We start from the raw sequence: 24,488 nt of genomic DNA, 5'->3' as shown, positions 1-24,488 counted from the left end.
TGAGTTTCAGCCTCATTGATCCTCTTCCAGCCCCTAGAATGAGATAGGATCCCTCATGCCATGGATATTTCTAAGTGCTATTTCTTCTGCCTGGAACGCTCTCCTCCCTCTCTAATCTTCCTTTCACCAGTTTAATCCTTATTCTCCCTTCAAATCCTACCCCAATAATCATGCCTTCAGGGAATCCTTCCTTAACCCCTCATTTAGGTCATATCCACATACTATATGTCCTATAGCATCATGGGCCTTTCATGTATTGCATTTTTTACTGGTATAATTTTACATACTGTTGTGTAATTTGTTTGTGTGACAATTTTATTAACATTGATTTCTCCCAACTGTAAACTCCAAGAGGATAGGATTAATATCTGCTTAATCCAAAATGAATAGTGGTGTTTGCAAAAAATTATTCTCCCTGACCTTCTGTTTTACCCAACCAAAGCAACAACTAGACTTTTTTTACTTATCAGCTGAAAACATGTATCATTTTGCCCATTTTTGCACAAATTTACACCAAGATATTATTTTAGGTCAAAGAATACACACAGATAAAGAAAAAAAATCCCATTAACAAGAAAGTACTAAGGCTTATCCACTACCATCCCCTTTTTCCTTTAACTCACTTATTGCTGCAAACCTTATAGTTTTGCTTGCTCTAACATTTGTAAGGTGGAAGGGGGAAAACAAAAGTCTTCCCAGGGTTTTCTCCAATCAGCCAGTTTATATCTGTAAAACTTAACTCAAAATGTCCTTTAAAAAAAAAGACACTCATTGAGTTGTTGATGTCTATGCTACTGGGGGAGGAAATGAATATGTAGCTTAAAAAGTGCATTCAGAACTATCTGGGGGAATATGCATTTCATTTTTTTATTTGTTTGAAAAGGAAGTAACTGAAATATGACTGACTTCCAACTGGAAATTTACACATTTGATTAAGAACAACCAGATGCTTGGGACCTTCACACGTCAAACCCAAATCAATTTTTCTTTCTGCCAACAATATCAAAGGACTGGGTGAAATCACCCATAGTGCAAGTAGTTCAGCACTATGCCAGGTTCCCTAGAAACAGTATAAATGTAACCAAAGGATTTTAACCATGCCTGTATCATTCCAGCTAACAGTTTTGGTAACTCTGATAGTCTTTAAGTGAACACAGTACCTGGACCATGTTCTAGGGAAAGGGAGCCAGTTAATTACTAACTTTGCATTAATTAGTGGATGTCTTTTTTTTTCCTGAGACAGGGTCTCATTCTGTTGCCCAGGCTGGAGTGCAGTGGTGCAATATCTGCTCACTGCAACCTCTAATTAGCAGATATATTGAAGTCTTCCAGGAAACAAAGAAAGGCAAAATCCTGGATCCTGCAGCCATTTCTTTTTTATACAATCTTCTTTTTTGCTTCAGTGGAAAAAAGGATCACAAGGCCAGGTTCCCAATAAGCTCATTTAGGACACTAAGTCTCTGAAAGGGTGTAAAATTTATTTTCAAGCAAATTCCCTAGAAGATTTTTAGCTCATCCTTAACACTGGATTACCTTTACTTCCTAGTGTTTTCTCAAACAACTGAGCTTTCCTGCTCACTCACTGAACCAGCTTAGAAAACAAGTTTCCATTGCTGGAAGTGGAGTTGGTAGTTACAGAAAATGAAACTTTTAACCTAAGAACTTTGGGAAAAGCCCAGGAACTTTGCATGTTTGATATAGGTTAGAAAAATTTCAAGGTAACAATAAAAATAATGACTGTAGAAAATATTTTGTCAGCATTATTACATGTCAGGTAATATTCTAAGTCCTTTACATATATTTATTTACATAATTTGCACAACTCCATGATGTAGTCACTGTTATTCCTATTTTATACTTGAGAAAAATCAGGCACAGAGAGTTTAAGTAAATTGCTCAGACTCACACAGCTAATAATTCCTCCATTAATTCTGATAATTTCTAGGCTAATAGTTATAATCATACCTTCATTTGGTAGTGCACTCAGAACTCTGTCCAAATCATCTTGTTCATGAGCAAATATAAGGATTCTATCTTTTGTGATGCAAACTCCTCACTAGAAGTCGACCAACCTTGCTAACAAAATGTGTAGCTTTTGAACTGTTCAAAGGTTTGAAAATCTGTTAATATGAGACCTAAAATTACAATCTGCATGGGAGAAAAGTGACTTACCTAAGACAACAAAGCTAATAAATACTACAATCACATCAAAATGCAAGTGTTTTGGAATTATGTTTATGTAAATATGAAGTCAATTTTGATAAGCTAAGCTATATATTCAAAACCCAAGAGCAACCACTATAAAACTTCAAAAATATAGTTTAAAATTATTAAAGTAATGAAAAAGTTGCACAGAAAATAGCCACTCAAGACAATGAGAGGAATACAGGACAAGAGTAGTCATTACACGTACAGAAACAAAAAAGGACAATTGCATGAAAACATAAAGCCATGTCAATGATAACATTACATATTATTGATTACATAATTGAATCAAAAGACACATTGTAAGACTGAATTATAAACAAGGTTAAAACATATGCTATTTGTAAGATAAATTTAGATTCAAATACACAAATGCATTGAAAGTAGAAGGATGGAAAAAGATATTCCTTAAAACAATAGCCAAAAAAAGGAGCTGGAGAGGCTATGTTAACATTGACAAAAATAGATTTTAAAATAAATAAGCACCTATTACTGAGATTTTAAAGTAAATAATCACATATTACTGTGGTATATTTTATAATGATAAAATGATTAATCCATCAGTAAGATTTTATGATTATAAATATGTATGCACCCATACACAGAGGCACTAAATACACGAAGCAATAACTTATATAATGGGAGGAAGAAATAGACAATCTCATAATAATAGTTGGAGACTGCAATATCCCAATTTCAATAATGGAAAGACCAACTATACAGAAGATCAAGGAGAATACAGAATAATTGAACAACACTATACCCCAACTAGACCTAACAGAGCTTTATAGAACATTTCACTGAACAACAATAAAATATATTGTACATTCTTTTCCAGTGCCAGTGGAATACATGGCAAGTAGATCGTATAGCAGGCCATAAAGAAGCCTCAATATATTTAATAAGATTAAAAATAATATGAAGTATGTTGAAGATTCACAATGGTTTTAAATTATAAATCATCAACAGAAAGAAATTTGGGATTTTTTTAACGTGGAAATTAAACAATACACTCTTAAATACTAGTGGGTCAAATAAGATATTATAAGAGAAAATAAGATGAACATGAAAATACAGCTTACCAAAACTTATGAAGTTCAGGAAACTTATAGTTGAAGTAAGCTTATGGTTGAAGGAAACTTATGGTTGAAGATAACTATATTAAAAATGAATACAGGCCAGGCGCAGTGGCTCACGCCTGTTATCCCAGCACTTTGGGAGGCTGAGGCGGGCGGATCATGAGGTCAGGAGATCGAGACCATCCTGGCTAACATGGTGAAACCCCGTCTCTACTAAAAATACAAAACATTAGCCGGGCATGATGATGGGCACCTGTAGTCCCAGCTACTCGGGAGGCTGAGGCAGGAGAATGGTGTGAACCCAGGAGGTGGAGCTTGCAGTGAGCCGAGATTGAGCCACTGCACTCCAGCCTGGATGACAGAGCGAGACTCCGTCTCAAAAAAAAAAAAGAATACAAACAAACATTGATTCTTTGACTAAATCAACAAAATTGACAAATCTTTGGCTAGACTGACCAAGAAGATAGAAAACTCAAGTTACTAAAACCAAGAATGAAAGAGTAAACATTATTACTGACCTTATAGAAATAAGAAATTATCATAAGGAAGCATTATGAACAATTGTATTCCAACATATTAGATTACATAGACTAAATGGATAAATTTCTAGAAGTGCACAAATTACTCAAACTGACTTGAGATAAATGGAAATATAAATGGACATATAACAAGCAAAGAGACTAAGTTAGGATTAAAAAAAATCATGCAAAGAAAATTCCAGGAGGAATTGGCTTCACTGGTGGATGTTGCAATTCTTCACAAACAAAACTTTTCCACAAACATTTCTTAAAAATAGAAGAGGAGAGGCCAGGTGCGGTGGCTCACACCTGTAATCTCAGCACTTTGGGAGGCCAAGGCAGACGGATCATGAGATCAGGAGATGAAGACCATCCTGGCCAACATGGTGAAACCTCATCTCTACTAAAAATACAAAAATTAGCTGCTCATGGTGGCATGCACCTGTAGTCCCAGCTACTTGGGAAGCTGAGGTTGAAGAATCTCTTGAACCCGGGAGGTGGAGGTTGCAGTGAGCCAAGATGGTGCCACTACACTCCTGCCTGGAGACAGTGAGACTCTGTCAAAAAAAAAAAAAAAAAAAAAAAAAAAGGGAGAAGAGAAGAGAGAACACATCCCATTTCACTTTATAAGGCAAACACTATTGATATATTTTGGATCTGTATCCCCACCAAATCTCATGTTGAAATGTAATTCCCAGTCACGCCAGCCTATTTGAGGTGATTGGATCCTGGGGGTGGGTTTCTCATGAATGGTTTAGCACCATCCTATTGGTGCTGTCCTCACAATAGTGAGTTCTCCTGAGATCTGGTTGTTTAAAGGTGTGTGGCACCTATTTCTGCCCATGGTTCCTCTCTTGCCAAGTAACATGCCTGCTCCTGGCTTACCTTTTGCTATGAGTAAAAGCTCCCGAGGTTTCCCTGGAAGCTGAGATGTCAGAACCATTCTTCCTGTACAGCCTTAATTTCATGAGCCAATTAAACCTCTTTTGTGTATAAATTACACAGTCTCAGGTATTTCTTTATAGCAATGCAAGGATAGTCTAATACAGAAAATTGGTACTAGGAGTGGGGCATTGCTACTACAAATACACCTGAAAATATGGCAGTGACTTTGGAACTGGGTAATGGGTAGAGATTGGAAGTGTTGGAAGGCTCAGAGGGCAGGAAGATGAGAGAACATTTGGAACTTCCTGGAGATTGGTTAAATGGTTGTGACCAAAATTCAGATAGTCATATGGAAGGTGAAGTCCAGGCTGTTGAGGAGGCCTCAAATAGAAATAAAGAACTGTTTGGCAACTGAAGCAAAGTTATGCTTTAATGAAGAACTTGGCTGCATTGAGTCATACTCTAGGGATCTATGGAAGTTTCAGCTTAAGAGTGATGACTTAGAGTATCTGGTGGAAGAAATTTGTAAGCAGTAAAGCATTCAAGAGGTGGCCTCACTACTTCTGATTGCCTATACTCAGAAGCAGGAACAAAGAAATGGTCAAGTTGGAACTTAGATTTAAAAGAGAAGATTGTAAAAGTTTGGAAAATTTACAGCCTAGCCATGTGGCAAAAAAAGAAGAGCAAATTTTCAAGGGAAGAATCTAAGTAGGCTGTGGAGCAACCACTTGTTAGAGAGATTTACATGACCAAAAAAGAACCAGGTGCTGATAGCTTAGACAATGGGAAAAAAGCTTAGAAGGCATTTCAGGGATCTTTGTGGCAGCCCCTCCCAATATAGGCTCAGAGGCCTAGGAGCAGGTCCAGGCCCAGGACTCCACTGCCCTGTACAGCCTTGGAACACTACTCCTTGCATCCAGGTCGCTCTGGCTCCACCTTTACCTCAAATAGCCCCAGATATAGCTCCAGCCACTGCTTCAGAAGGTACAAGTTACAAGCTTTGGCAGCTTCCATGTAGTGTTAAGCCTATAGGTGTGCAGAGTATAAGAGTGAAGGAGACTTGGTAGCCTCCATCTAGATTTCAGAGGATGTATGAGAAATCCTGGGTGCCCAAGCAAAAGCCTGCTGCAGGGGCAGAGACCTCACATAGAACCTCTACTAGGACAATGTCAAGGTGAAATATGAGATTGGAGGCCCCACACAGAGTTTCTACTGGGGCACTGCCTAGTGGAGTTGTGGGAAGGAGACCACCATTCTTCAGACCACAGAATGGTAGAGCTATCATCAGCTTGCACCCTGCACCTCAAAAAATTACAGGCACTCCACTTCAACCCATAATGTCAGCCATGGGAGCTGTACCTGCAAGGCCATGGGGCAGCCCTGCTCAAGGCCTTGTGAGTCCACACCTTGCACCAGTGTGCCCTGGATGTGGAACATGAAATCAATAAAAACTATTTTGGAGATTTAAGATTTAATGACTGTCCTGCTGGGTTTTGAACTTGCATGGAATTTGTAGCCCCTTTCTTTTGGCTGATTTCTCTCCTTTGGAACAGGAGTGTTTACCCAAAGCCTGTATCTCCATTATGACTTGGGCAAAAATAACTTGTTTTGATTTTACAGGTGCATAGATGGAAGGAACTCATCTCCACATGGCACTTAGGAATTGGGACTTGGGACTCTGAGTTACTGTCAGAATAAGTTAAGACTTTAGGGGACTATTGGGAAGGCATAATTGTATTTTAAAATGTGAGAAGGGCATGAGATTTGTCAGTCTAGGGGCAGAATGATATGGTTTGAATTGGTGTCCTTGCCAAATCTCAACTTGAAATGTAGTCCTCACTGTTGGAAGTGGGGCCTGTTGAGAGGTAATTGAATCATGAGGGTGAATTTCTCATGAATGGTTTAGCACCATCCCATTGGTGCTGTCCTCATGATAGTGAGTGAGTTCTCACAAGATCTGGTTGTTTAAATGGGTGTGGCACCTTCCTCCTCTTGATGCCTCTCTTTCCATGTGATGTGCTTGCTCCTGCTGCTCCTTCTGCCATGAGTAAAAGCTTCCTCAGGCCTCCCCTGAAGGTGAGAAGATGCCAGTGTCATGCTTCCTGTACAGCTGGCAGAGCTGTAAGCCAATTAAAACAATTTCTTTATAACTTACTCAGTATCCGGTATTTCTTTATAGCAATGCAAGAACAGCCTAATACAATTGCCCAGATACCAAAACAAAGATTTCCTATGAAATGAAAGCTACATACTATTATCACCTGTGAATGTAGACATAAAAATCCTTTGAAAATATTAGCAAACCAAAATCTAGAAACATATAAAGAGGATTATAGACCATGACTGAGATTTACCCCAGCAATGAAAAGTTAGTTTAACATATAAAAAGCAAAGTAATTCTTCATATTACTAGGATAAATGACAAACTACATGAACAACTCAATATATGTAGCAAAAGCAGTCGAAAAAACCAACATCCTTTCAAGATAAAAACCACTGAACATACTAGAAATATAAAGAAAATTCCCTAATGGGATAATGACATCTATAAAAAATCCACAATTAACATTATACTCCATGGTGAAAAATCGAAAGCTTTTCCACTAAGATCAAGGACAAAAAAAAATGCCTGTTTTCACCACTTTTATTCAATATTGTACTGGAAATTATAGCCAGAGCAATTAGGTGAGAAAGAAATAAACAGCATCCAAATTGGAAAGGAAAAAGTAAAACTATGCCTATTTATTGATGATATGATTTGGGGAAAAAAATCTAAAGAATCTAGAAAATAACTATTAGAGATTGTAAACAGGGTAAGCAGGTTGTAAGCTACAAGATTAATACACAAAAATCAGTTTAATATCTATTTGCCAATAATGAACAATCTGAAAATAAAATTGAGAAAAAATCATATTTAAAAATGAAACGAATAAATTTAAACAAAGAAATGCAAGACTTACTTGTACACTGAAAACTACAAAGGATTGCTAAAATAAATTTAAGAATATCTCAATAATAGGAAAATAACTCATGTTTATAAATTGAATAGCACAATATTTTGAGGATAGGGATACTACTCAAATTGATCCACAGATTCCACACATTTTCTATCAAAATCCCAGCTGACTTTTTTGTAGACTATTAAAAGATGAAATTTATATGAAAATTCAAGGAACCCAAATAGCCAAAATAATCTTTAAAAAAGAATTAAGTTGGTGGACTCACCCTTAATCAATTTCAAAACTTACTACAATTCTATAGCAATCAGTATTGTGGTACTGGCATAACAACAGACATATATATATATATATAGGTCAATGGAATAGAAATGAGAGCCCAGAAACAAACCAACACTTGTATGGTCAATTTATATTTGACAAGGGCACCAAGAAAATTAAATGAGGGAAAATTTTTTTTTCATGAATTGCAGTGGGCCATCTGGATATAAACACTCAAAATAATAGATCCACACAAAAGATAAACCACAGTGGACTATCTGCCTAAAATTATAAAACTCTTAGGAGAATCAAGTATAAATCTCCATGATTTGGGGTTAGACAATGATTTCTTACATTTGGTATTAATAGCATAAATTACAAAAGAGAAGATTGAAAAGTTGAACTTCATCAAAAGTAAAACTTGTTTGCCAAGAACTTAGTAAAGTGAAGGGTCTTAAATTGCCAAGGCCACCCCATCCCCAACCCCTGGCAGTAGTGGCAGCATGGTGCAGAGAGCATCTCCAGGCACAGGGAGGCAGAACACAACAATTTTGAGACACTGAACTCAGTACTGTCCAGTTACAGCAAAAAGGAAAACTGGACCAAACTCAGCCAACACCCATCCACAGAGGAAGCGTTTAAACCAGTCTTAGCCAGAGGGAAATAGTGGATCCCACTGGTTGGAATTTGAGTTCCCACAAACCTTGCCACAAAGAGCTAAAGTGTTCTGTGTCTCCAAGTAAACCTGAAAGGCAGTCCAGGCCATAAGAATTGCAACTGTTAGGCCTCCTAGTGCTCAACTAGGTTCAGAGACAGTGGACTGGAGGGGGGCATATGACATACTGAGATGCCAGATGGGGTGTCTAAGGGAATGCTGACAACATCCCCCCCAACCCCATGCTGCACAGTTCATGGGTCCAAAAGAAACCCCTGCCTTCTGCTTGAGGAGAGGAGAGGGAAGAGTGGAAAAATCCTGGTCTTGCATCTTGGTTATCAGGCCAGCCATAGCAGGATAAGGCACTGGTCAGAGTCATAAAGCCCCCATTTCAGGCCCTAGCTCCAAATGACAATTCTAGACACACCCTGGGCCAGAAGGGAATTCACTGCCTTGAAGAAAAACATCCAGTCCTAGCAGCATTCATCTCCTGCTAACTGAAGAGCCTTTGGGCCTGAATAACCAGCAGTGATACCCAGGTACTATGTTGACGGCCTTAAGTGAGGCTCTGTTACTTGCTAGATTCAGGTGAAACTCAGCTCATTACCAGCTGTGATGGCTACAGGGAAAAACTCCTTCTGCTTGAGGAAAGTAAAGGGGATTTTGTCTTGCACCTTAGGTACCAGCATGGCCACAGGGTGATAGAGCACCAAGTAGGCTCTTGAAGTCTCTGATTCCAGTACTTAACTCTTGGATGGCATTTCTGCACTGCCCTGGGTCAGAAGGGAGCCCACTCTTCACCACCACTCAGTGGTGACGGATGAGTCTCAGGCCAGGTAGCATTCATCACAAGCTGACTGAAAAGCCCTTTAGACTTAAGAGAACATCGATGGTAGTCTGGCAGTATACCTCCTGGCCTGGGTTGTTGGTGGCTAATGGGCGAGGCTCCTTTGCTTTAGAAAGGGGAGGGAAGAGTGAAAAGAACTGCATGTTTTGGTTTGAGTACCAGGTCAGCTGTATTACAATGCAATGCCAGGTAGACTTCTAAGATTTTTTACTCCAGTCCCTGATTTCCAAACAGCATGCCTTAACACACTCAGGCCTGAGGAACCTCACCACATCACCCTGAAGGGAAGGACACAAACCCGTTTGGCTTCACCACTTACTACTTGTAGAGTGCCAGGGCCTTGGGCACACATAAGCAATTGCCAGAGAGTGGTGAGAGCAGGGCTTGTGCGAGATCCAGTGCTGTGCTGGCTTCAGGTCTGAACCAGCAGAGTCACAGTGTGGTGGTCACAGGGGTGCTTGTGTCATTCTACCCCCAGCTTTAGGTACCTCAGAACAGAGAGACTCAGTAAGTTTAGGAAAAATAAAGGGAAGACAGCAAGAGTCTCTTCCTGGTAATCCAGAGATTTCTCCCAGATCTTGTCCAAGACTATCAAGACGATACCTCTACAAGTCTGCCAGAACCACAGAGTTACTGGGCTTGAGGTGCCTCCTAAAGCAGATACAGCTTAGATCATAACACCTAAGTCCTATCAAATACCTGGAAACTCTTACCTAGTAGGGCAGATAAAAATAAGTCCTGAAAGTGAAGACTACAATGAGTATCTCAATGCTCTGATACCAAAGAACATCTACTAGCATCAACACCATCAGGGAAAACATGACCTCACCACATGAACTAAAAAGGCACCAGAAACCAATCATGGAGAAACAGAGATATGTGACCTTTTATACAGATTATTCAAAATAGTTCTGTCAAGGAAAATCAAAGAAATTCAAAATAACACAGAGAAGGAATTCAGAATTCTACCAGATAAGTTTAACAATGAGATTTAAGTAATTAAAAAGAATCAAGCAGAAATTCCCCAGCTGAGAAATGCAGTGGTATACTAAAGAATGTTTTGGAATTCCTTACTAGCAGAATTGATCAAGCGGAAAAAAGATTACAGAGCTTGAAGACAAGCTATTTGAAAATACGCAGTCAAAGGAGAAAAAAGAATAAAACACAATGAAGCAACCCTACAGGATCTAGAAAGTAACCTCAGAAGGACAAATCCAAGAGTTATTGGCCTTAAAGAGGAGATAGAAAAATAAATAGGGATAAAAAATTTATTCAAAGGGATAATAACAGAGAACTTCTCAAACCTCGAGAAAGATATCAATATCCAATTACAAGAAATGTATAGAACACCATGCTAATTTAACCCAAAGACCACTTCAAGACATTTAATAATCAAACTCCCAAAGTTCAAGGATAAAGAAAGGATCCTGAATGGAGGAAGAGAAAATAAACAAATAACATATATAGAAACTCCAAAACATCTGGCAGCAGACTTTTCAGTGAAAACCTTACAGGCAAGGAGAGAGCAGCAGGACACATCTATCGTGCTAAAGAAAAAAACTTTTACCCCAGAATAGCATATCTGCTGAAAATATTCATCAAACTTAAAGAAGAAATCAGGACTTTCTCAGACAAATAAAAGCTGAGGAATTTCATCAACCCCAGACCTGTCCTACAGGAAATAAAATTGGGAGTACTTCAATCAGAAAGAAAAAAACAGTTATGAGCAATAAGTACAGCTGAAGGTATAAAACTCACTGGTAATAGTAAGTACACAGAAAAACAGAATATTTTATAAAACTATAAGTTTGCTGTGGAAACTACTCTTATCCTAAGCATTAATAGAAAGACTAACTGATAAACCAATTGAAACTCATAAGTATTCAGGACATCATACAATGAGCTATAAATAGAAATTACAAAAATTAAAAATCTGGGGTACAAAGTTAAGACATTGAGTTTTTATTAGTTTTCTTTTTACTTGTTTGTGATTTTTTTTTTTACTATAAAAAGTGTTAAATTGTTATCAGGTTAAAATAATGGGTTATAAGATAGTATTTGCAAGCCTTTGGTTTGATGGTAACATCAAACCAAAAAACATACAATGGATACACAAAAAATAAAAAGCAAGAAACTATATCATATCACCAAAGAAAACCACCTTTACTAAAGGAAGACAGAAATGAAAGAAAGAAGGAAAAGACCACAAAACAACCATAAAACAAGTAACAAAAAGGCAAGAGTAAGTCCTTACTTATCAATAATATTGAATATAAATGGACTAAACTCTAAAATCAAAAGACACTGGCTGGATGAATGAATAAAAACACAAGACCCATTTATCTGTTATCTGCAATGAACCCACTTCACCTATAAAGACACACATGGACCGAAAATAAAGGGATAGAAAAAGACACTCCATGTCAATGGAAACCAAAAATGATCAGGAATCACTATGCATAGACAAAATAGATTTTGAGACAAAAATAAGAAAAGACAAAGAAGGTCACTATATAATAATAAAGGGGTCAATTCATCAAGAGAATATAACAATTTAATGTAACTGTGCATGCATCCAAGACTGGAAAACTTAGATGTATAAAGCAAATATTATTGGAGCTAAAAAGAGATAGGCCCCAATACAATAACACCTGGAGACCTCAACACCCTACTTTCAGCATTGGACAGATACTCCAAACAGTAAATCAAGAAAGAAACATCAGACTTGAACTGCACTGTAGACCAAATGGATCTAATAGATATTACCAGATCATTTCATCCAATGGCTGCAGAATACACATCCTTTTCATCAGCACATAGATGATTCTCAAGCAGAGACTATATGTTAGGTCACAAAACAAGTCTTAGAATATTCAAAAAATTGAAATAATATCAAGCATCTTCTTTGACCACATGGAATAAAACCAGATATCAATAAAAAGGTGAATCTTGGAAACTATACAAACACATGGAAATTAAACAATATGCTCCCAAATGACTAGAGGATCAATTAAGTAATTAAGAAGAACATTGAGAAATTTATTGAAACAAATAATAATAAAAACACAACATACCAAAACCTATGGGATACAACAAAAGCAGTACTAACAGGGAAGCTTATAGCTATAAGTGCCTACATCAAAAAAGAAAAAAAAAACTTCAAATAAGTAATTTAGCAATGCATCTTAAGGAACTAGAAAAGCAAGGGCAAACCAAACCCAGAATTAATAGAAGAAAATAAATAATGAAGTTCAGATCAGAAAGAAATAAAACTGAAATGCAAAAAAAAAAAAATACAAAAGATCAATGAAGCAAAAAGTTGAGTTTTTTGAAAAGTTAAAAAAAAATGACAAACCTTTAGCCAGACTAAGAAAAAAAGAGAGATGATCCAGATAAATAAAATTAGAAATGAAAAAGGAGGGATTACAACTGATACTGCAGAAATTCAAAGGATCTTTAGTGGCTACTATGAGCAACTATATGTCAATAAATTGGAAAATCTAAAAGAAATGGACAAATTCCTAGACACATACAACCTACCAAGATTGAGCCAGGAAGAAATCTGAAACCTAAACAGACCAATAACGTAACGAGATCAAAACCATCATCAAAAGGCTCCCAGTAAAGAAAAGTCCAGGACCCAATGGCTTCACTGCTTAATTCTACCATACATTTAAACAACTAATATCAATCCTACTCAAACTATTCTGAAAAACACAGGAGGAAATACTTCCAAACTCATTCTACGAGGCCAGTGTTACCCTCACACCAAAAACAAGGACACATTTAAAAAAATACAAACAAAAAACACTACAGGCCAATATCTCTGATGAATATCGATGCAAAAACCCTCAACAAACTACCAGTCAACAGAATCCAACAATACATTTGAAAGTTATTTATCATGACCAAATGAGAATTATCTCTGGTATGAAAAAATGGTTCAACATATGCAAGTCTATCAGGGGGACACATCACATATGAACGGAGAATAAAACTACAATGATCATTTCAATGGATGGTGAAAAAGCATTTGATAAAATTTAACATCCCTTCATGATAAAACTCCTCAAACAACTGGGAATATAAGGAACATACCCCAACATAATAAAAGCCATATACGACAGACCCACAGTGAGTATCATACTGAATGGGGAAAAACTGAAAGTCTTTCCTCTAACACCTGAAACACAACTAAGGTGTCCACTATCATCACTGTTATTCAACACAGTACTGGAAGTCCTATCTAGAGCAACCAGACAAGAGAAAGATATAAAAAGCATTCAAATTAGAAAGAGAAAAGTCAAATGTTTCTTGTTTGCAGATGATATGATCTTATATTTAGAAAAAACTAAAGATTCCACATGAAAAACCTATTAGAAGTGACAAATTGAGTAAAGTTGCAGTATACAAAATCAATATGCAAAAATCAGTAGCATTTCTATATGCTAACATTAGACAATGTGAAAAAGAAATCAAGAAAGTAATCACATTTAAAATAACCACAAATAAAATTAATTATCTAGAAATTAACCAAAGAAATGAAATATCTCTATAATGAAAACTATAAAATAGTGATGAAAGAAATTGGAAAGGACACCAAAAAAAAGAACAATAGTCAATGTTCATGAATTGGAAGAATCAATATTATCAAAATGTTCATATTACCCAAAGAAATCTGCAGATATAATGAAATGCCTATCAAAATACCAATAATATTCTTCACAGAAATAGAAAAAAATCCTAACATTCATATGGGCCCACAAGAGACCCAGAATAGACAAAGCTATCCTAAGCAAAAAGAACACAATTGGAGGAATCACATTTCCTGACTTCAAAATAGCCTACAGAGCTAAAGTAACCAAACAGCATGATACTGGCATCAAAACAGAAACATAAACCAGTGGAACAGAATGAAAAACCCAGAAAGAAATCCACACACCTACAGTGAACTCACTTTTGACAAAGGTGCCAAAAAAATATACTGAGGAAAATGCAGCCTCTTTAATATATGGTGCTGGAAATACTGGATATCCATAGGCAAAAGAATAAAACTAGACCCCTATCCCTAGCCATGTACAAAATCAAATCAAAATCGACTAAAGACTTAAATATAATACCTCCAACTATGAATCTACTACAATAAAACATTGGAAAATCCCTCAGGACATTGGTCTGGGAAAAAATTTCTTGAACACAAGCACAGGCAACCAAAGCAAAAATGGACAAATGGAATCACATCAAGTTTAAAAGCTTCTTCACAACAAAGGAAACAATAAATAATGTGAAGAAACAACCCACAGAATGAGAGAAAATATTTGCAAACTACCCATCTGACAAGGGATTAATACTCAGAATATATAAGAAGCTCAAACAACTCTATAGGAAAAAAATCTAATAATCTGATCAAAAGATGGGCAAAATATTTGAATAGACATTTCTCAAGAGAAGACATACAAATGGCAAACAGGCATGTGAAAATGTGCTCAACATCATTGATTATCAAAGAAATTTAAATCAAAACTACAATGAGATATCATCTCACTGCAGTTAAAATGGCTTAGACCCAAAAGACAGGCAATAACAAATGCTGGTGAGGATGTGGAGAAAAGGAAACACTCATATACTGTTGCTGGAGATGTAAATTAGTTGAAACCACTATGGATAACAATTCGGGGGCTCCTCAAAAAACTAAAAATGGAGCTACCACATTATCCAGAAATCCCACTGCTAGGTGTATCCCCAAATGAAAGGAAATCAGTAAATAAAAAATATATCTGCACTCCTGTGTTTGCTGCAGCACTGTTCATAATAGTCAAGATGCTGAAGCAACCAAAGTATCCATCAACAGATGAATGTATAAAGAAAACATGTGTTATGGTTTGGCTGTGTCCCCACCCAAATCTCATCTTGAATTGCGTTCTCATAACCCCCATGTGTGGTGGGAATGACCCCGTGGGAGGTAATTGAATCGTGGGGGCGGTTTTCTCCATGCTATTCTCATGATAGTAAGTTCTCACAAGATCTGATGGTTGTATAAGGGGTCTCCCTCTTTGCTGGGCTCTCATTCTTCTCCTTCCTGCCACCATGTGAAGAAGGACATGTTTTCCTCCCCTTCTGCCATGATTGTAAATTTCCTGAGGTCTCCCCAGCCATGTCCAACTGTGAGTCAATTCAAGCTCTTTGCTTTATAAATTACCCAGTCTCAGGAATGTTTTTATTAGCAGCATGAGAATGGACGTATACAATATGGTACATATACACAATGGAGTACTATTCAGCCATAAAAATAAATGAGATCCTGTCATTTGCAACAACACGGATGGAACTGGAGACAATTATGTTAACAGAAATTAGCCAGGCAGAGAAAAAGAAATAACACATATTTTAACATATTTGTGGGATTTAAAATTCAAAATACTTGAATGATGGATACAAAGAGTAGAAGGATGGTTACCAGAGGTTGGTAAGGGTAGTGGTGGGGGATGTGGGAAGGTGAGGATGGTTAATGGGGACAAAAACTGGTGGAAAATGATGAATAAAACCTACCATTTGATAGCAAATCTGGGTGACTATAGTCAATAATAATTGTACATTTAAAAAATAACTGATACCAATGTAATTGGATTTTTTTCTAATCCCAAAAATAAATGCTTGAGGGCATGTGTACTCTGTTCTTCCTGATCTGCTTATTTCAGATTGCATGCCTATATGAAAACATTTCATGTACCCCAAAAATATATATGCTTACTATGTACTCCACTTACTATATACCCACAAAAATTAAAAATTAAATAAGTCATAGCAGAAAAAAAGCCAAAAAACTCCTTGAACATTCCATGCAGATGGTTCCCAAGCCCACCTCAATGGGAAAGGAGAGTTTCTACAGCATTGGACTTTTTAATAATGAAATTGAACCTAGAAATCTGTGTTTAAATTCTGTTGACACTTTCTCAGCTTCAGATAGTCAAGTGTAGAGGAAACATACATGAACCTTCTGTAATTTGCAGAGCTTTAGGGGTTAGTGTTCCAAACTCAGTTTTCACTCTTTATTAAACTTTCCCTCATTGTTTCATCAATAGGCACTGGCTACATACTCTCTGTTATTATTAATGATTTTTTTATCAGATGACATACCTTTCCAATTAGGTTGCCAACTCTTTGAAGGCAGGAATCCTATTAATCACATTTATTTCTCCTTTATGGTATCTGGTATGGCAACTTACTGTTTCAGTTAGGTCTCTTTTGTTTGCAAGGAGAAAGACCCAATAAATCTAGCTCAATTAAAAGGGGACAGTGGGTGGGCTGAAGATGTACAGGAATCCCAAAGAAAGTGAAGGGCATGAAGTATTTATATCCAGTTGGCAGGAACTGGAGCTTGGATAGGAGTAAAGAAGTTACAAGTGCTAACTCTGGAGTTAGACCACCTGTGTTCAAATCCTGGTTTTGCTACTTACTAGCTGTGTGACCTTATGCAAGTCACTAACAAATTGGTGCTTCAATTTACTCACCCATCAAATAAGAATAATAATTATACTTATATCATCTTAGTAAGTGTGTGAAGCCCAAGTAAATTAATATATGTAAACAGCTAAGAAAAGTGGCTGGCACATAATGAGTGTTTTATAAATCTTAACTATTATTATTATCAAGTGCCAAGGTGTAGGTGTAGTTCTCTCTCACTCACTTGCTCTCACTCTCTCTCTCCTCTCTTTCTCCCACCCCTTCTCTTGAGTTTTATAGTATTTTCTTTTTTGACATCTTCCTTCATCTATGGGTTTCCACAGTTCTCTCTCTGTGAATCATTTTCCTCTTCCCTTACTCTGTATTAGTACTGCTCTCTCAAAATGTCAACTTGAATGTTGTCCTTTAGCTTAGTATAGTTCAAAGCCATGCCCGTGTGTTATAGCAATTAAGAGCACCGACTCTAGAGCCAGACTGCATGGGTTTCAATCTCAGCTCTGCCACTCACTACCTGTGTGGCCCTGAGTAAATTACTTAGTTTTCTGTTATTTCATCTCCTCATTTGAGGAGATTTATGTGATTTTATCTCCTCATTTAAGGATTGTCTCCTCCTTAAATTAGTGATGATAATAATAGAATCTACCTCATAGACTGTTGTGAGGATTAAATGAGACAAGACTTTACCTAGTAGATACAGAAAGTGTGACATGAGCATTTGTCATCATTATTATGGCAATTCTCAAAGGATTTCTTGGCTTCTGTTCCTGCTGCTAACTGCTTCAGAGCAGAGTTTCTTTGGATTAGCTCATCTTTTGTATGCTGGGATTCATGGCTCACAAATTGATGCCAAACCTAGGAATAGAATTCCCTTGCTTAGGTACCCATGTATGGTCCAGTTATGGGCAGGGCAATGGGGTCAAAGAATATAAAACATAGCTACTACGCTTGCTGGGATAGCAAGGGTGAGAAGTTTATATTTCCTTTAGAGTGTGAACAGTTAAATGCTGTAGATATATCTAATACACTTGCATAGAGTTCCCAATAAATATTGCTGATGCTAAATATTCTGGATGAATAATGCAGATATACATTAGATTGAACATGTATCGGGTCCAGAGCTCTCCCTGGAAATATGTTTGAAACTAAATCCTAGAACCACAGAATGTCAAAATTGGCTAGAGTCTTAAAGAGATCTCCTAAATGCAACATTTCCTCATTTCCACCATCTTTACCCTATGTTTTACACCTTGAAAAACTGAACCCCTGAGACTAAACATGACAGCCCAATCATAAAATGACTTATCAAGAAACTTTAGTTATGCCAGAATTATTACTATACAATTAATTGACAATTTAATGCAAGTACTTCTATAAAACCATTTATCCCATATCTCAAATCATACTTCCCACCTAATTTTGTCAGACCTATGGCCAATCCTTAAGCAAATGTCTATCTTTATTTAGGTTCCCATACTCCTTCATATTGGTTTCTACCTAAAGATAGTACCTAATAATATAATATTTTTTAAAGAGTCTTCCAACCTGACCCCTGCCATGTCAAGGAACTACAACCAGAAATATTGGAAGAGCCAAGTTATGACATAATCTCATCCATAATTTAGCTTCAATGCATAAGGCACCTGTGTATTATATATTGTTATATCTACCAAAATGATTAACCAGTTAAAGGAAAATGTAAAATATTTATTTAATAAAAAGGACTACATTTCAACAAAAGGTTCTACCTTTGAGGTTTTGTTATTTCATCCTTCACCTGACTAGATATATTATAGCACTTAATCTTATTTCCTTAGTCTTCACATATTATCATCTGTAAACTTGTGACACTGAAGATAACATTAAATCCAAAAAATTCATATAAGTATAACCATAATAATGGATAAAGGTAAATATAATCAACTCTCCTTCAATCAAAGCCCTTCAGTTCCCTCAAACACCCTTGTGCATATCTGCCTCTACATCTTTCCCTATCTTAATGCACAAATTCCTTTTTCCCTGATCAACATTTCTTCTTATCTGAATTAACAAATCTTCTCACTATTTGAAAGAGGAAAGCTATAGTGTCCATTAATTAATAACTTTCAAATAATTTCGTCTTCAATAAAATACCCAATACATTAAAATAATACTAACGTAAACAAGTCTGTCTGTGATATATTCACATAAACAAACTCCTTGGCTTTTTTTTTAAAGGTACTACAAAATAGCTTGGACTCATCATGCTAAGCTTCACATGCATCACTGTCCTCCATGAATCTGTCACTCAAGTTGGAAAAGCTTACTTGTTTCTCTGTTAAAATGCCTTGCACATTTCAGCCTCCCTAATGATACTCACTTACAATGACATCCCTGCCCCTCACTGAGGATTTTAACCATCTAAATCCTACTGGTTGTCATAGGAGTTTGGCAAAGTACGAAAACCATGTGAATTGGCTACTACCCAAAAAGGCTTCATAGAGGAGAAGAGGCATTAAATGAGCCTTGAAGCCAAAGTAAGTTTTGAAGAAATAGAAAGTAGAGGAAAAAGCATTTGGTTTGGGCATCAAGATATGCAAAGTTGTGGGAGTAGAAATGCACAAAAATGGGCCAGGCACAGTGGCTCACGTCTGTAATCCCAGCACGTTGTGAGGCCAAGGAGTGTGGATCACCTGAAGCCAGGAGTTCGAGGCCAGCCTGGCCAACATGGTGAAACCCCATCTCTACTAAAAATATAAAAATTAGCCAGGCGTGGTGGTGGGCACCTGTAATCCCAGCTACTAGGGAGGTTGAGGCAGGAGAATCACTTGAACCCAGGAGGTGGAGTTTGCAGTGAGCTGAGATGGCACCACTGCACTCTAGCCTGGGTGACAATAGTGAAACTCCATTTCAAAAAAAAAAAAAAAAGAAAGAAAAGAGAGAGAGGGAGGGAGGGAGGAAGGAAGGAAGGAAGAATGTTTGGGAGATGAAGAAATCAGTTTTGCTAGTGAGAAAAAAATGAGGGTCTAAATCAAAAAAATGTATCAATTATGTAAATCCTGCCTTCTTCCACAAGCTGTCTGAGGCAGGAGAGAACATTGGAGATAGAAAAGAAATTATGGATCTGAGCAATAGGAGGCGGGCGAATCAATGAAAGTTTCAGGGTTTTAAGTCTGGAAGTACAGTGATTGTATTTTCACATTGGAAAGACTGCTATGGCAACAGTGTAGAGAATGCAGTGGTTGGAAGCAAAGTGATTAGTTAGCAGACATTGTAGCAGTTCAAGCATGAGTTGATGAGGCTCAGCCTTGACTGGGGTAGTGAAAGTGATAGGGAGAAGAAAATGCAAGTAAGAAAATGTGCAAGAAAACTGGAAGAATAAGATGTTACTGATGAAAACAAGAAAGTTTCAAGGGAGAACCAATCTGAGGGATAATAAAGAGCTAAGATTTGGTCAATGTATGAAAGTTATAGCACACAAGTGTGTTTGTGTGTGCGTGTGTATATGTATGTAATAAGATTTTTTCATAAGATACACTAGACACATATTAAATTGTATAAATCCTAACTTCAAAAGAGACTGGTAGAAGGAGATTCAGGAAGAAGGAAGGGAAGAACTGGGAGAGGTAGTTTACTATCTATCAAGATATAAAAATGGAGCATCCCATTTTTCACCAGCACAAAACCACCAGCTTTTTAGACATGTTAACAAAAAACCAAACACCGCATATTCTCACTCATAGGTGGGAATTGAACAATGAGAACACATGGACACAGGAAGGGGAACATCACACTTCAGGGACTGTTGTGGGTTGGGGGGAGGGGGGAGGGATAACATTGGGAGATATACCTAATGCTAGATGACGAGTTGGTGGGTGCACCAGCATGGCACATGTATACATATGTAACTTACCTGCACATTGGGCACATGTACCATAAAACCTAAAGTATAATAATAATAATAATAATAATAATTACAATAAAAGAAAAAAAAAAAGATTTAGGTGACAACAGGACCTCAGAATGAAAATTTTCTGGAGATGGTTTGAGAAACTGTATTGGAGCTCAATTAAGAGGTTTGAACTGTAGATAGATTTCAGAGTTATTTCTATGGGGAAAAATTAAAGCCTTGAGTCTTCACAAGAGAAAGCACAGGGGATGAAGAATGAGTTTGGTGAATTGCCTGTACTTAGGGTGAGGAAGAAAAAGATGAAGGAGTCATTGGAAAGATTGAGGTACACACTATTGACCCCAAATCAACCAAATACTTTCAAGAAAGGGAGGTCAACCAGCAGTGTTTGTTAAATGCTGAAGAAGGTTCCTGATTTGCTTGGGTTTGACCATTAGGGCTGTTGATTAGGAGATAATTGATGGCCTTTGAGTTCACTAATTCTATAAAGCCACAAGAAATAAAGATGAAATGCAGTGTGTCAGGAGACAGAAAGAGCTATGGAAGGTAACTCTAGGAGACTGACAGGGTTAAGTAAAGGAGCTGCTTCCGCAATCCAAAAAGTGGATGAGGCCCCGTGAAAACTCCATTAATTAGCATTGCATTTGTTGCAAAAATAATCTAATTATTTTCACTTAAAATTGTTTACATAATGCAAATATCTGAATTTATTGTAACATATTTGAAATGTTCACTGGTATAAATTGAAAAATAAATGTCAATTTGTTCTATTACAATAGGTTAAGTCAAAATAACCTTAATTATGCTCACATGTATTTCAGGGAACTGGCAGTAAATTATTTATGAATGGTCTATTGGGCAGCTATATAATAGCATTCACCTTTGTGTCTATGTGTGTATGCATGTGTACGTGTGAACATGTATGTGTGTGTACCCTCAAAATATAAATTGTTTGTTAAATGCCAAATTCAAATTTCACCTCTTTCATAGATCTTTCATTGATCACTCCAGTCTGCATTCTTGCAACCACTAAGCTGACATCTGTATGTTTTATTTAGCTTTTATATTAACTGCCTTATCATATCTCTTTTGATGTTTTCTGAAACAGCCCTCTAAATGTTGCTTTTGAGATTTTATTCAGTTGTCCTGTCTCCCCCTCCCCTCCATTAATTTGTAAGGTTCTAAGACAAGAGCTCTTATTTTATAAATCTTTGTGTTCTTCATTTAACATAAGTTTTGCACATAGTAGAAAATTAGTAATTATTTATTGATTTCATCGTTTATTGTTTAAATAGCCTGAAATTTTGCACATAAGTTCCATGTATTTTCATATTATTTGTTCATGTAGTGCCATCATTTTATACAGTATACTAATATTGAACAGAAGTCATTTGTAGCCTTCATGCTCTTTTACATTTTAACGTACTCTATATTTGAAAGGTAGTAGACTTTGGAAGCCCTGAATCATTATTGGTCTTTTTAGACAGTATTCTCTTTGCATTTTCTGGCATCTTTTATCCTCCATCTGTTACAGTAATTTTACTCTTAGCTTCTAAATATGCATCAATGATTCAGTCAACATTTCTGGTTCTCCACTGAGGTCTAAATCATTTTCAATCTGCTCCACTCATGTACAGATGATTTTTCCAAGTTAGTTAGAAAGAAACACAGACGAAATGGAGTACCCAATGTCATTAGACTTTACAAGCCAAGGAATTATGCATTTGGGAGAATAGCTACAAATCCAAGGATCAATCTTGTACCTCCTCCCCACACCACACATATGTGTACCTAAAACATAGCTGCAGTTTTATCACAAGGACCTAGGGTGAGGGATTCTGAGAGGTTGGCAAAGGAAGGATGGAAAAAACAAATGAGAGAAAAAGTAGCAAGTAAAGCAGAATTCAAATGGCAAGAAAAGGATTCAAGACAAGAAGGAAAAAGGAGAAATCTTGTCTTTTTAATGTTGAATACTTATTAGGCATGTGTTCTACTTTTATATGAAGCTCTCATTGTTAGGAAAGGAATCAACTAGGAGAAAACGTTATTCTTTCCTCTACCTAAAAAACAGTTTTCTAATATAGCCATTTCAATAAAAATGGAACATTAAATATGATCAACTCATCTCTCCTATAATATAACTATTTACTGGTAGTTACAACACAAGAATACCATAGTACTAGTTCTCACAAGGGGTCACAATGACTTCCACTGGGTGGTTACTATATACCTAACAGGACACATTATACTCTGGCTATCCCTCTCTGGGCCTCAAAGTACCCTTTATAAAATGAAATGTTTAGACTCGATGAGGACTAAGGTGTTTCAATTTCTATCAATCCCTTGGTTGATGGTGTTTGTTGGTATTCTTCCCCAATCCTATTACTTTTCAAATATTGACACCATGTGATAGCATGGAAAGAACACCAGATTTGTCCTCAGAGGAGCTCAGTTCCTATCTTAGCACTGCTCTTAAGTGATCTTCAGAAGATAACAACATATTGCTGCACCCACTAAGTAAGAGAGAGGAGACATTTCAACTAAGTACGTTTCATTTTTTAATGTTTTTAATCACTCATTTTTTTAACTTTTAAGTTCAGGGGTCCGTGTGCAGGTTTGTTACATAGGTAAACCTGCATCCTAGGGGTTTGTTGTACAGATTATTTCATCATCCAGGTGTTTAGCCTAGTACATTAGTTATTTTTCCTGATGCTCTCCCCACTCCAAAAGGCCCCAGTGTATGTTGTTCTCTGGGTGTCCTTGTGCTCTCATCATTTAGCTCCTACTTATAAGTGAGAACATGCGGTATTTGGTTTTCTGTTCCTGCGATAGTTTGCTAAGGCCTCCAAGTCCACACTGGTTCCTGCAAAGAACATGACTTTGTTTAAAAAAAAAAAAAAAAAAAACCTTATATTTTAAGTTCAGGGGTACAAGTGCAGGTTTTTTTTTTTTTTTTTTACATAAGTAAACTTATGTCTTGGGGGTTTTTTGTACAGATTATTTTATCTCCCAGGTATTAAGCCTAGAGAAGGGAGAGGATCAATAAAAATATCTAATGGATCTCCTTCTTTTTTATGGCTGCATAGTATTCCATGGTGTATACATTCCACATTTTCTTTATCCAGTCTATCATCAATGGACATTTAGGTTGATTCCATGTCTTTGCTGTTATTAATAGTGTTGCAATAAATATACACATGCATGTAATTTTAAAATATAATGATTTATCTTCCTTTGGTTATATACCCAGTAATGGGACTGCTGATTCAAATTGTATTTCTGTCTTTTTATTTATCATTTTTTAAATTTCAATAGTTTTGGGAGAGCATGTGGTATTTGGTTACATGAGTAAGTTCTTTAGTGGTGTTTTCTGAGAGTTTGGTGCACCCATCACCTGAGTAGTGTACACTGTTTCCAGTGGGTAGTCTTTTATACCTCACCCACCTGCCACCATTACCCCTTAGTCCCCAAAGTCCATTGTAGCATTCTTATGCCTTCATGTCCTCATAGTTTAGCTCACTATTATAAGTGAGAACATATCATGTTTGGTTTTCCATTCCTGAGTTACTTCACTAAGAATAATGGTCTCCAACTCCATCCAGGTTGCTGCAAATGCCATTGTTTTATTCTTGTTTATGGCTGAGTAGTATTCATATATATATATAAACACATATTCTTTATCCACTTGTTGATTGATGGGCTTTTGAACTGGTTCCATATGTTTGCAATCA

At 36.7% G+C, this 24,488-nt stretch overlaps 1 protein-coding gene across 1 annotated transcript in view; it reads right to left on the bottom strand.

The window, feature by feature from the left end:
- LPAR4 (lysophosphatidic acid receptor 4) overlaps nucleotides 1-24,488 on the bottom strand; it is a 129,296-nt gene that overhangs the window by 13,108 nt on the left and 91,700 nt on the right. The window lies entirely within an intron of this gene.

The sequence above is a fragment of the Pongo pygmaeus genome, chromosome X (genome assembly GCF_028885625.2).
Source record: "Pongo pygmaeus isolate AG05252 chromosome X, NHGRI_mPonPyg2-v2.0_pri, whole genome shotgun sequence".
NCBI classification, from domain to species: domain Eukaryota; kingdom Metazoa; phylum Chordata; class Mammalia; order Primates; family Hominidae; genus Pongo; species Pongo pygmaeus.
This window is presented reverse-complemented; position numbering and strand designations above follow the sequence as displayed.